Source organism: Pseudorca crassidens, chromosome 2 (assembly GCF_039906515.1).
Source record: "Pseudorca crassidens isolate mPseCra1 chromosome 2, mPseCra1.hap1, whole genome shotgun sequence".
Taxonomy (NCBI): domain Eukaryota; kingdom Metazoa; phylum Chordata; class Mammalia; order Artiodactyla; family Delphinidae; genus Pseudorca; species Pseudorca crassidens.
In genome coordinates this window covers 119,102,443-119,115,826 of record NC_090297.1, presented here as the reverse complement: position 1 = coordinate 119,115,826, position 13,384 = coordinate 119,102,443, and the positions used below count along the sequence as shown (strand labels likewise).

Here is a 13,384-nt window from a genome sequence, read left to right as displayed (position 1 = left end):
CTTATTAGAAAGAATCAGTTCTAGCGTTGTCCAGTGTTTTTAGTTCTGAAACATAAAGGTATCACTATTAATGACTAGCCAACTATTTTGGAACATTTGCCTCTCCTATACCTCTGTATCTCTTGCTCAGTTCCCCTCACAGGTCAAATTAACCTTCTGGAACTCCTTATTACATATATCTCCAATGAATAAAAAGACCTTTTGTGAGTGTGAGTGCATGTGTGTGTGTGTGTGTGTATGAATGTGTGGGGTGTTTTCCTGGCTAACACATGTCAGTATCTGTTTAAACCCCTCGCCTTGTGCTCAAATGTCACCCTGCCAGAATTCATTACATCCTATTTATTAATTAATTAAAATATATTTATACAGAACACGCTTCATGAGGTGGAGTAGAAAATAACGTTATGAGAGGCATCCTCCAGACAGAGTGGCTTGTCTCCGGTGGCAACCAGGAATGCAAACCCAGCATTAGCTGTCAATGCCACTGCAAGTGTTGAGATGATACAAAAATTCAGTAATTAAAGGTAGGAAATCAAAGGAGTTCCTTTAATTCTGGAGCTGGATGTGGGGGAAATGTACTTTTTTCTAGACCACCATAAAATTGCAAATATCACTCATGTAAACACACACATACAACACACACATAAGGTCTAAATGGGGACATGATGTAGGGTGTTAAGGCAGCCCTGAACACTCAGCTAATGCTTACTGACTTTCTACTGACACCAACCACTGGACTAGATGTTCCCACTATCTTTTCAAGTCAACTAACTCTATGACACCAGGACATTCACCTCATCCCCCCTAACCTCAGGTTCCTTCCTTTTTTTCCAAAAGGGGTTAAACACACCTGCCAATCTCTCAAAGTTACTGTGAAGGTGAAATGAAGTATGAGAACTTGTTCTGAAAAGAAAAATTAAGAATGACATAGAAATAAAGTGTCATTGCTAGACGGCTTTTCCAAGTATCCTCTTAGGGACATCTTTTTCCCGATATCTAGACTATTTGTATAGGGCTCAGTCTTGAGGTTTGAATAGGTTCAGACCTTGGCTACAAAAGCTGGGGAGGGTGTCAGTGATTGCTAAGATGAGCATGTTATTTTAAGATATTTTAAGGTAAGGCTAAGAGAGTTTACTGGCGAACAAAAAATACATATGAATATTATATGCTATGGGAATCCTTAGAGGGCAGTGCTATAAAGTTAGGAAGAGAATGATGAAAGATAGGGAAAAAAGAAAAAGAAAAAAGAACAGAAAGACAAAAACAACAATAAGAGCACAGATAGTAATACGAATCAAGAAATAGAAAGTACCTAAGATCAGGACTTACTTCCTTTGTCTTCTAGCAAATGTAGAGATTAAACCAAAATATTTTAGTGCCTAAAATAGTTTTGGGGACATGTATTTATTGAGAGAAATATCTGAACAAGTACTAAGAGGGAAGTTAGTTCTATCTAATATGTGAATAAAAAATACTTATCCATTCTGGTTCTTCACCTAAATGAAATCAATGTGAAAAATCAAATTTCATTTACTTAAATTCTCTTTAAACCTGATTTTCAGGAAAATGTCTATTTTAGAGTATGAAGCACAGCTTTGTGATAGGCTGACTGTTGCCTGTTCAATGATACTAGCAATGATTTTGACTTGTAATCATTGGTTGTCCAAATCCAGTTTGTGGGTATTTAATCTAAAATTAATCCTTTTTAAAAAATATTAAGCAGTAATTCATAACTGTATGATGCATGACTATCAGAACTGTGGGTTACTGGTCTTATCCAGTTGATTTTCCTTCCCTGGGTCTGTATAGATGTTCTAATATAAGGCAGAAAAAATATCTGCAATTTGAATATTACTGATATATAAATTGAGCTTGAGATTACCCAGAAGGTGATATTTCCATCTGCCTTCCATTAGTGCTAATTAGTGAAATTTAAGTGTTAAAAGAGATCTTATGGATTGTCTATTCTTCTGTCTCATTAAATAAGTAAGAGAAGAGGCTCACAGAAGAGCCGCCAACCACCCTCAGCTGATGAGAAAAGGTTCTGGGTCTGCACTCCTAGCCTGGGTTCTTCCCTCTAAAATGGGCTGCCTCTATATAAAGCAACCTCATAGAGATGTCGGGAAAATGAAATCAATTTTTCCAAAACTTATTAAGAAATAAACCAATGTACTTCAGATTAAATCTCTGAATACATTTTGGGATTTTAAACTAGTTATTCTCTGATTTGGAAGTGAAGGTGCAATCCTAGCTAGCAAAAGAAATACTTGCTGAGTTCACTTACTTCTAGATGACCACAAACTTGATGAGAATCTTATGTTCAGGGGCATTTAGGTGTAAAAGGAAAAAATGGATCGAGGCAACTTATTTGAAGTGCAATATAAGGGACAATTGCTCTATTTAATCCTACTTTCTCCTTTGTATGCTCCTAAATTTATGTATCTTTGTGGCAGACAGTCACCAACAAATAATTCAGACCAAAGCAATCAAGTACTGATATGCTTCCTTCATCCTTCTCTTTCGTTGCTTCATCATCATTAGAGGGTGTCTGTTCTAGATGGCATTGCTACGAGATGACATAAGACTGCTTGAATCATATGGAGCTTTACATAAGCAAGAAGTCAACTTTTGTTATGTTTCACTGTTCAGATGGGCAGTTGGTATTAATTGCTCATTTTACAGCCATCCTTGCAACTTCCCCGGGCCGCTTTACCTTTTTTCATTCTCTGGGTCTCAGTTAGGGTCCCACTGACATATATGTCTTCCTCGTGATCAGATGTAGTATTTTCAGAAAGAATTTTGCACGATCCAAGAAATGTCACTGTTTTGAATTGCATCTGGATGTTCCTTGTGAATTACATATTCCTCAAAAGAATATCTTCTTCCGACTAAATGCATTTTTTTGGTATTAAAATATTATTTATTTATGACTTAAAAAAGGGAGTGTACTGCACACTACAGTGTATAAAAGAGATAACCAACAAGGACCTACTGTATAGCACAGGGAACTATGTGCAATATTATGTAATAATCTATAAGGGAAAATAATGTGAAAAAGAATATATATATATATACACACACACACATATATGTATTCTGAATTGCTGTGCTGTACACCTAAAACTTACATGATATTGTAAATCAACTATACTTCAATAAAAAAAATGTAAAAAAAGGGAGTGTACTGGCTGTAGTTTGAAAATTCCTTTCTGTCCTCTTTTTTTTAAGTTTGTGTCTGAATAGCCTAGCAGTATAAAGTCTAAGGTTATATTATTTTTCCCACTGTGGACCAGTTAAATCTATCCCATGACCATTGTATTCCATTCTTCATTGTAGTAACAATTTCAACAAAACAACGATAGCAATTTTGGCAAAAATTGTGACTTCTTTCTTCTCTTCTCCCTTCCTTCCTTTACATGAAGTGTTAGCTTGGCCCGTGGCCATCCAGCAAGAGGCTACATCACCCAACTCCCTTGCAGGTGGGTGTGTCACTGTGAGTGGAAGTAATATGTGTGAGCTCCATGTCATCTCCTTAGAAGAAAATTGCTTACTCTCTGCTCCTTTCTCTTTTCTACTTTTCTTGAATGCAGTGCTGACGGGTCAATTTTAACCAAGCAGATGAGATATATTCTAAAGCAATGCTTCTCAAATATTAATTTGCTTACCCAGGGATCTTGTTAAAACATAGATTCCAATTCAGAAGGCCAGGGTGGGTCCTGCACTCTAACATTTTTAGCAAGGTCCCATGTGATACTGATGTTGCTGATCCAGGACCACACTTGGAATAACCAGATCTGAGAAGATGACAGAAACTTAGGCAGAAGAAACCTGGGCCCCTGGATCACCTCTAGGAGCAGAGTTTTATCACTTACCTGGATCACTCCTCTCTGCATTGGTTACTGAGAAATGTATCAAGTTGTCTCATATCCACCATGTCTTTGGATTTATTGGTTAGCTCTTGCCTACATTGCAATGAGTATAAAAATAGTAATAGTAATAATAAATATCATTTACTGAGTGCTTACCATGTGGTAGGCACTGGTAGTCACTATCTACTTAATATCCTAATGAAGTATTATACCCATTTTATGGATATGGAAACTAAGGCAAGAAGGGATCAATAGCTGGCCAAACACATACAATTTGTAAATGGCAGATCTGGTATTAAAACTTGAATGACTCTGTCCTCAAAAGACACATTCATTATCAAAATGGCCACAGTTTGACCAGTGCATTTAACTTGGGATTCCTAAGTTTTGAACCTGATTAGTCACCAGAAGTTATGTCTGTAAGTGTTTGGGTTAGTGTTGTCCATTCTCTTCCAGTCAACAAGTCAGGGAGAATCACTCTTTGCTATTCATGAAGAAGAAGGCCCAAGACTATCGTTCTTTCTGCCCACCATCTATTCTCAACCAAGATTACAGGAAGAAACAGGCTGAGGCTGTAGAAGGCATTAATGTGCATACTACAGATAAGGATTAAAAAGACCTATCCTCTTTCACTGCTTCATCTTATTAGGTTCTTGTCTTCTACTGATCAGCTCTTTTTGATTCCCAGTGAGCTATGAGAGAGACGGAAAGAAAGAGAGACGCTAATGGATTACAAGCCTGGAAAATGTCAAGTCTGGCAGAGGGGGAAATCTAGTCTACATGCTTAATGTTCTTCTGGCCTTCAGGCTTCATCGCCAATCAGAACTGTTAGTCTGAGTCAATCAGAGATTCTAATAGCCTAGAGAAGGGAAAATGCAAAGCACACCAGATACTTCCTACATCTGTCTCATCCTGGGGTTGCCTAAATATGTGGAAGCAAAGCCAAAAGACACACTATGTTTGTGAAGCTGTGTGTGGGGAGAATAACAGATGGATTAAGACATTTTTAAAACACAGCTCTGGGTTAACAGCCAAACCTCAAAAGGAGCATTTCTCCATTTCCTCCTCCAGAAAAGTAGAATCCACCCCTCGTGCAAGCAATTTAGGGCTATTATATTTGCGACAGAATAACAGTGACATTTCTACTTAAAACTCCTGTGACCTTTCTAAGGGAGCTGTTTGTGTTTCACTTGTTCTGTCGTTTTTTTGCTTTTTGTTTTTTCCTCTTCTCCCCTGGAGATCACCTTGCTTTTATAACAATAAGAGACTAATAGAGGGAGCAAGAAAGGGGCAGAAAGAATGAAAAGGGGAGGAGATAAGAGAGAAAGAGGTAGTGTACAACTGTAGTAAGATAAAAAGAGAAGGTGAAGGAGGATAAAAGAGAGAAATTTGCCTGAATAATAAATGTAAATTCTAGGTCTCCCAGCTAAAAATATCAGAAAGTGCTTTCTTGCTTTTTGATAATTGCAAAATTAATAGATTTCCAGTGAAAAAGGATCATTCCTGGAATGCACAAAGTCTAGGCAATTGTTAGTTCAATGCTTGGACTGTATAACAGGAGACTGATTTTGTCTGCAGAGCTCTCATTTTGCTCAATTTCTCCACCTTTATCCTCCTTGGGTACTCTTCAGCTCTACCACCTACTCCTCTGCAACCCAGGAGCCTCACTGTGACCCTTTAGCTTCTTTGAGCTTTTGAGTTACATCTCAGAGGGGTTTTCCATTTTTGCCTTTCTTCTCAGGGGGTGGTTGCGGAACACCCACTCATTCTGATCCAAAGGTACCTGTTATAAATTCCTTTCCTTCAAGAGTTCATCCACACTTATGATATTGACAAACTCAAATCAAGCCACTAGTGGATAGTAATTAAATCATACGCTAATCTTCCCAAGTAATATTTGCATTGTAATACTCAAAGGAATTTTAGATACCGTGGTTAGAATTTTAGCTACTTTGATAGGATTAGAAAGAAATATTTTTAAACACAGAGTCTTTTCCAGAGACTTGATCATATAAAAATATATAGTAACTAAATCTGAATGCCGTTCTACAAGAGGAATATATACATAGCATATAATTAACATCTATCTATCTATCTATCTATCTATCTATCTATCTATCTATCTATCTATCCTCTATCTATCCAGAGAGATTGAGAGCTGAATTATTTAATTTGGGTATTATTATTTGGGATTAGTTTGATTAAAATTATCTATTTTTCTTTCATTTAAACAGATAAAATGATAATAAACCTCATTAAATGACACTGAAAAATGTAAAAGAACTCCAAGAAAAAAGCAAACTGAATTCTGGAAAGGAAAAGTCCTACAGTTTTCTAAAAAAACTCTGATTGCCCAAGATGTGATGCAGATATAATAGTAGGCACACCAAGTCACCATAGAGGAGGAAATTTATTATCAACCCAGTAATTGATATGTTGACAGTATCATAACGGAAGTACTCTTCTCTTACTAGAGAAAGGCGTACTTGTTAATCTCTTTATTAAATCCTATTGCCAACCAGATGACCCATAACTTAGAAATAATAAACACTTATTTGTTTAAGCTATTGAATTTTACAATTGTTACTCAGCAGTAGCTAACTGAAACATTTATCCATAGCTGACAAATTCTGTCAGAGGCCTCTTGAATTAGTAAAGACACAGAACCTGTAATAGATTCAGCATGATGATAATGTGGAAGTGAGCTATGACCGTAGTTTCACTTTGTGGTAGATACTTTAAAGTGATCAAGAGGTTCAAGAAAGTTCATGAATTCTTCTCTACCTCTCACTTTTTCTTCCTTTAAAACATTTATCTAACTTCTGTGATAGGAAGTGACAACAAGAATGAGTAAGTCACTACCTTTGCTCCTAAGTTCAGGGTATACTGGGCATATGTATATGTGTTGGGAGGCAAGCAAGTAAATGATCAATTAATGACATTTGTAAGGCTATAATTGATGTTTGAGAATACAGAAGGGCTACAATGCTTAATTCTCCCTGAGAACCTAAGGAAAATCTTTATAGAAGATACCTCATTTGAGCTAAGTTTTGAAGAAATAGGTTGGAACTTTGATGCATAAAATATGATCCATGGACCAGTAGCATCAGACTCACCTAGGAGCTTGTTAGAAATTCAGACTGTGATTCCACTCAGACTACTGAATCAAAATCTGCTTTTAAAAAAGCTCTACAGGTGACTTTATATGTACATTAAAATTTGGGTTAGAATTATTGTTAGGGAATGGTTCTTATTTTGTCTGCACATTAGAAACATCTGGGGAGTTTTGAAAAAAAATATTAATGCCCAGGGCCACTATATCTAGAGTTTCTCACTCAACTGGACTGGATGGAGCCCAAGCATGGAGATGTGTGGAATATTCAGGCTCTGGTCAGTGGTTTGGTATGGCTACAGGTGTGTTTTAGATCATCAAATTGTCATGAGCTTTGGATCTTAAGGTATAAAAAAAAAAATGGGTATGGTGAGATAGAGTTCCAAGATTCTGAGAAATTCTTCCAACTCTCCAAGCTACAAATATGGAAGTTCTTCAAATAGTCATGATGACTTTTGTTGATGGCTGGGTCCTAAGCAGGCTTACATGACAAAAATCTTAGAATACCTGTAAACATGGGCATAAATGAGATTGCAAAATTTTCCAAATTGTAGGAAATGGAAACAGAAGGGCATGATAAATAAGACAGATCATATTTTGAGATCTACTTGTCAATATTGTAATGAACAAAGGCTTGTAGATAACTTCAGGGGAAATTTTACATAGGATATGGTGTTGGGAAGAACTTAATTTATCCAATTTTTATATGATTTTTGTCCAGTTCTGCATCTTGCCTGCCCTGACTCTGCTTGGAGAGAGAATTTAACTCCCCCCGCTGCCCAAAATCTGTCATTGATGTATATTGCAGGTCCCGTGGCATTCCCACTGTATTCATTGCAATATTTGGGCTAAGTTCCAATAAGAAAATTACTTTCTATTGACTGTAAATTTCATACCTCTAACATGAAGACTTCTCATAATACACACTCTATAAATTGGCTTCAGGTCCTGCTTGAGACCAAGTATGACACATACTCTCAAATGGGCTTCAAACTGAGCCACAGCCTTGGCTAAACATATTTTAATGACAACACATAACATTCAGGTCATTGAAAGAATATTTCCCCCTTCATATGATACATGTGTTGCTGGCATAAAATTATATGACTTACGTCCCCTTTCAGCGTTAGGAGGGTCGAGAAATCTTTTTCACTTTCAGTCTGAAATTACTCTGCAGTGTAAATTATTACTCACAGTTCAACACTTGCTGTGTTCAGCCCAGAGGTGGCTGCCTTCTCAAAGGCTCTGTGATTTATGGGTGGAGGCAGAAGGGTGAGAGTGCCTCTGAGCAAACATGTACCAGCCCTGTGTTCCCTCTGTCAGATGCAACAGAGGGTTGAGAGGATGATTCCCACCAAATCGGACAATCAGACAAATAACAGAAAAGTCTTCACCTCCATTGATATAGGAGAATCAGTGTGGGAGGGTAGGGGCAATTACTGGGGGAACATCTATTCTGTTTAGCTGTTTCTTGATTTTGGTTTTTGGGTCCCTTATTATCTGGAATAATCCAAGAAGCAGACAATGGATTCTACTGCTGGATCCACCGCTTGCTAACTTCTGAGTGTGAGCAGTGATCATCTCAGACTCCATTTCCTCAATGATAAAATGAGGATAATATATTTCTCGCTTAATTTGCAAGGTTATTGTTTCACTCAAATGAGCTGAGTTCTGGGAACTATTGTGTGAACTGTACAAATGCAAGGTACATTTATTAGGTGGACGGTACTATTTTCACATATGGTGGGTTTACTCTAGGGCATACCCTCATCAAGTGTTATAGCACTTTCATCATGACTGGGTTACCCAGAGGTGTTCAGACATAGTCCTGCTGGAGGCCTTTACAATATCACAACCTACATCTTTACCCTGCACATGGTTGGGGTTTTATATATTTTTTAACTCAAGAAGAGTCCTTTTTCGACTGCAAAGGAAATAGATCTCCAGAACCTAGCCTCCTTCACAAAATGAAAGACCTAATTAGCAACTGTCCATAAGGAAAAACTAAACAAACATCTACCATTTTTGTAAACTTTTTGTTACTTACATTAAACCTCAAAGGATGAAAGAGATTATCTTCAGCAAGGTAGAGAATTTAGAAACTTAGAGGCATTGATTTTTTTTTTTAAATAGAAAAGGTGCTCTGAGGTTGTTATCTACCCAAATTTAATATCTCCATAATAAACATGTTTGCAATTAGGAAAAATTGTCTGAGGGTTATACTGGTTTTCAAAACGCTGAAATTAAAGTTAAATAGTGGAACTATTTAACTTTAAATAGGGGTAAACATTCAGAAGGAGACACTGAGGGTCTATGATTCCTCATGCTGCAGTAATCATTGACAGTCCGAGTTTGATTGGACACTGTATATTTAGAGAAGTATTTACCTCTGGCAGAGTTAGTGAAAGCTATTAGCCACACAAACACAAAACATAAACTGAAAGGTGATAACAACACCTCTCAAGCAATCAGACCCATTGGGTGATATGTGCCTGTGAATGTGTAGGGTGACCTCAGGTTTTAGTGGCTGTGAATGTGGGGAGGCTTTGGGAGTTCTGACATTTCTAATTAGAAGTCATCTCCCCATAAGCCATCCCCCATGTAGGCTGAAACATTTTTTCTTTCCTAAACTGGCTATTCAACTTTGACTTTAAATCTCCCCTTTCAGGGTATTTAAAAAGATTAATTTCTTTTTTCCCTGGAATACAAATTCTTTTTTATGGGGAAGAACTCTGGGTACCTAGAGGAAAATCTTTCCTCAGATGTCCCAGTGGATCTGGTCAGAGGGTGAGAAGGTGCCCTTCCCACCCTCGATTTTGAATTTCAAAGGTCTTTTCTCTCTAAGTCCACTATTTCTTCTATTATGTAAATGAATTCCCTAAAGACATACTTCTCATACATTAATAACTATTAGAAGAATATTATTTTATTATTATTTTTTAACATTTTATTGGAGTATAATTACTTTACAATGGTGTTAGTTTCTGCTTTATAACAAAATGAATCAGTTATACATATACATATATCCCCATATCTCTTCCCTCTTGCATCTCCCTCCCTCCCACCTTCCTTATCCCACCCCTCTAGGTGGTCACAAAGCACCGAGCTGATCTCCCTGTGCTATGCAGCTGCTTCCCACTAGCTATCTATTCTACGTTTGGTAGTGTATATATGTCCATACCTCTCTCGTGCTTCGTCCCATCTTACCCTTCCCCCTCCCTATGTCCTCAAGTCCATTCTCTAGTAGGTCTGTGTCTATTCCCATCTTACCCCTAGAGTCTGTCATTCAGAGTGAAGTAAGTCAGAAAGATAAAAACAAATACCGTATCTAGAAGAATATTATTAAAGGATCCATGTGCTAAACGTCAGCAGCATTACTAGGGGTTAAGTTGGGATTTATGGGTTTTGAGAGCTACTGTAGCTGGAATTAACATTTTTTTAAGCTGAGATGTCCTCCTCTCCATTAGCTTTAGATGTGAATGGATCTGCTCATGGATGATATAAAATGAATCAACCAACTGAGCACATCTGTTTAAAGCATATCAAATATTTTTGGCATGTTTTAATCTAAATTTTTAAAATATGAAAAATACATATATAATAATATACATGTATAATAATATAAATAATACATATTTATCATATTTATAATTATACATATAATTATATACATATATAATAATTGATATAAATCCATTTTAAAGGTTTTCCTTAAGAACAAAATTCATAGTTTGGTTTCTTCACCATAACACTGTTTATATATATTTAAAATAGTGGTCAGTTTTTAGAGATTCTGTTTACACATGAATTCTCAGCAGTACATTTTGGATATTGAAGAGTACATAAAAAAGAGATTGTTTGAAACCAAGCTACTTGGAATTTCCACTCTATCAAGATGCTGAGGAGCACAGTACAGGGCAATACACCACCCTTGCAGGACAGCATGTATATCAAGGAAGGTTTCCTAGAAGATGTGATGCTTAGACTGAAACATCAAGGACAAGTATGAGTTTCAGGCAGAGATCTAGTAAAATGAGAAGACACGTGCATCCTGTGTGTGTATATGTGTGTGTCTGTGTGTCTAGGGTGTGGGAGATGACACATTGAGGCTATAAAGTAAATAAGAACCTACTCAGGAAGGGTTTTATGTTCCAAGTTATGACACTTTTATTTTATTCTGAAGTCACTGAAAGGTTTTAATATGTTTCATGATTAGTTCTAGTTTCCATACAGATAGCCTAGCAGGTCATGTAAATATTTGACATTTCTACCTAACCTAACACACGTTAAATAATGTTTGGGGACAATGCTATGGAAAAGGTCAGAGTTGACTGGTGTCACAGTGTTAAAGAAAGCAGAAATGGCTCTGCAGCATAGACAGCACTCTTTCTTTTAGGGATTTCTGGACCTGGGTAGCTGGAGACGTTGACTTGAGTGAGAGCTGTCTGTTAAATACCTCCTTGTATTAGCAAAGCTCCTTGAATGGCCTTGAAAATCACTGAAGTGCCAGAAAGCTTTACACTCCAGAGCTTAAGTTTACTTCAGTGATATGTCACAGGAATTGTTAAGTGAGAAAACGACATGTCTGTTCACCTTAACAAGTGAGAGAGGCCTACAGTCTCTCCTGCATCAGGAAGGTGTGTAAGAGGAGGAATGCGGAAGGCATCCTGGGAAGCAATAGCCGAACCAGAGAAGATTGAACCAACATGCAGGGTAGAGCATAGCAAATTCCTGAAGACAGAAGTAAGGTTCAACTCCACACAATCTAGTTTGTGCCAAACATAACTAAATGTCTTCCATATAATTTTGGTTTGTGTGGTTGTAAGATTTTATGGGCTCTTGGAACCAAGAAGAGAGACCAATGAGGAAAGTAACCGTCAACACATGTTCTTAAGGAAATCATACATTTAAATTCAACCGGCATTCAGGAATGGTGCTGACATAATTTTTGAGCAAAGGTGTAAGATACATTTTTTATATAGGGCTTCAATCAACCACTGGAAGTCTCTGTTGTAAGGGTGGAGAACCAAATGTGGGTTAAATGAAAATAACTTAATTCAGAGAAGAAGGTGCCAGTCTTAGCTGAAGCAATAGCAACAATTGTGATTTTTCAAGTTCACAGAGTATAATCTTTATTCCAGACCAACCTCCTTCTTCCTTCTAATTATCCAAAATGATGTGACTTCAAACAAATGTTCTGATCTATGAGAAAAAAATGAAAGCAAAGCATTGTCTATAGGTCATTATTTCTAGCAGTGGAGACATTTTCAGTTAAATTCAGCTGAAAGGAAGTCAAGATTGGGGTTTCTTACCTACTAGGGGGCAAAGTGCTCCTAACTGAGCCAGCTGAATCCTTACTCTGTTTTCTGGCAAACGTATTTGCCTAACACTTACTGAACATTTCAAATTATATGCTAGGTACTCTGCCAAGTTCTGTATATAGATCGTATTATCTAATATTCACAGCATTTCTCCAAGAAAGGCCTCATTTTTAACCCAGTTTTTCAGAAGGGGAGATTGTTCTACAAAGTCATTAAATAACTTGCTTAAAGTCAGACTGTCTTTAAGTGGCAGAAGTAGGATTGGATCCCATGGCTGCCTGACACCAGAGTCAAGCTCTTAAGTACTATTTTAATTACAAGTTTAATCTTTCCTATGTGTTAAGTTTCTTAGTTCACTTATTATGGCCAGAACCTCAAACCTTGTCCTTATTAGCATTTTGTTCTTAAAGAGTGCAGGCATTGAACATTTTTACTCAAGCATGATAACTCAATAGAGGGATATTGCCTCAGAGTGAGTTATTCATCTCCAAATCCAAGATTCCTGGATAGTCATCTGAGTTTCAGAAAAGTATAAGAAAAATTCAAGAACACACATCTCCTTGGGTAGGGGAAAATATATTTTGTGCTTTAGTCTAAACTTTGGATAACATTTAACTCTTTTTCTTTTCCACTTCAAAAAATAGAAAATTTCATCACTCAAGTCTGTGAAATGAAGGATTGTACATCAGAGATCCTAAGAAAGGAGACAGCATACTAAGCAAACCTTCTGAACACTGCAGAAACTTGTTTAGAGACTCTGGTGAATGGGGCCCATTCAACTTGCCACTGGCTCTACTATATTTAATAAAGTAACTTAAAAGAGGCTCTTATTTATTCATAAGAAATACTTCTATTTAATGACTTTATAGTACATTATGCTCTAGAAGAGAATGATCATATTTCATGTATTTCCCCATCTCATTAAATGACAACACCCTATCCAGTTTTTCAGACCAAGAAAAACATCTTTTCTTTCTTTGGCTTACTTGTATCTCCAATCCATTAGTTCTACTTTTGAATTATATCTAGAGTTTAACCACTTCTCATTGTTTCCACCACTACTTGGTTCATGCAACCATCAT

At 36.9% G+C, this 13,384-nt stretch overlaps 1 long non-coding RNA gene across 1 annotated transcript; it reads left to right on the top strand.

Moving 5' to 3' along the window:
- The first annotated feature begins 411 nt into the window (after positions 1-411).
- On the top strand, positions 412-13,073 carry LOC137211616 (uncharacterized). Its single transcript, XR_010937158.1, has 3 exons — positions 412-524; positions 3,423-3,479; positions 12,947-13,073. It is a non-coding gene; the product is annotated as an uncharacterized lncRNA (long non-coding RNA).
- Positions 13,074-13,384: the final 311 nt, after the last annotated feature.